Genomic DNA, 1,605 nt, shown 5'->3' with positions numbered 1-1,605 from the left:
GCCTATGTAAAAGAGGAATGAATTTAGCATTATAAAGAATCCTAATTAGCCTAAGAATCCTGACAATTTCGGTAGCAGTGAGGAAGGATAAAGATAGCAGGAGATGGCTTAAAAATGGATAACAACAGATGCCCCCTCTTTACGAAACTTGCGAAGCTAAAACTTGAGTAGCAAGTTTTGTAAAGATAAATTAATAAAACTATCAAAACTCGATGCCTTCTTAAATATGGTCTCATTATTAGGTGACCTACCCGTTTCTCTATTCAAAAGAATTTTAAAAGTGGTCTAAATGCCAGGTGACCTGCCCGTTTAGAAAACTCCATGCTTTTCTGAAGATGGTCTTTTTTCTGAAAAATGGTCTTAATGTCGGGTGACCTGCCCATTGTAAGATTCTTTAGAAAAAACTCCACTCTCTTTTTTTTTTTTTTCTAAAAATTGATCTTAATGTTGGGTGACCTGCCCATTGTAAGATTTTTAGAAAAAAACTCCACGCTTTTCTAAAAGGTGGTCTCCATGTCGGGTGACCTGCCCGTCGTAAGATTTTTAGAAAAACTCCACGTTTTTTCTAAAAGATGGTCTCAATGTCGGGTGACTTGCCCGTTGTAAGATTTTTAGAAAAACTCCATGTTTTTTCTAAAAGGTGGTCTCAATGTCGGGTGACCTGCCCGTTGTTAGATTTTTTAGAAAAACTCCACGCTTTTTCTAAAAGGTGGTCTCAATGTCGGGTGACCTGCCCGTTGTTAGATTTTTTAGAAAAACTCCACGCTTTTTCTAAAAAGTGGTCTCAATATCGGGTAACCTGCTCGTTGTCAATTTTTTTTAGAAAAACTCCACTCTTTTTCTAAAAGGTGGTCTTAATGTCGGGTGACCTGCCTGTCGTAAGATTTTTAGAAAAACTCCATGTTTTTTCTGAAAGGTGGCCTCAATGTTGGGTGACCTGCCCATCTTAAAAATTTCTTAGAAAACTCCATGCTTTTCTAAGAAACCGTCTAAATATCAGGTGAACGACCTATCTTAAAATTCTTAGAAAAGTCCATGCTTTTCTAAGAAACAGTTTCAATATCGGGTGACCGGTCCCTCTTCAAATTTTTTTAGAAAACTCCACGCTTTTCTCAAGGAATGAAGCAGTGCTGGTTGACAATTCCTTTCCTTTTCTGTAGTTTTGTACACCTGAGATTTTGGACCTCAACGGATTTTTTTTTCTTTCAAAAACTTGGAACTATTTTGGCCTTCGTCACACCTTCTCCTGCCAAGTTAGTGTTATGACAGTATAGCATGCATGTTTTTTTTTGTTACCTATTTTGGAAACATAGGTGCCCCCTTCTGTTGTAGACTTATTGAGCTCTTATTTCCACTTGTTTGTCCAACTCGTACTCTTGAAACAAAATATGCTCCACGTGTTATACTTCCTATCCTCTTGGTGAAGAGATCTTTGGTTCCTTATGAGGCCCTTTCTTGATCCATTGAATATTGTTTTTTATTATTATTTTAAAAGGAAAACTCAAAAGATTTGGTTTTGTTCATGAAAACTGAAACTTTCAATGCAATTAGCAATTCTCATAAAAGAATTTTTTTTTTTAGAAGTTTTTATGATGATCCCCCTTT

Source organism: Populus euphratica, unplaced genomic scaffold (genome assembly GCF_000495115.2).
Source record: "Populus euphratica unplaced genomic scaffold, PopEup_1.0 scaffold230.1, whole genome shotgun sequence".
Classification (NCBI taxonomy): domain Eukaryota; kingdom Viridiplantae; phylum Streptophyta; class Magnoliopsida; order Malpighiales; family Salicaceae; genus Populus; species Populus euphratica.
The sequence above is the reverse complement of the archived record's forward strand: the minus strand, read 5'-3'. Positions refer to the sequence as shown.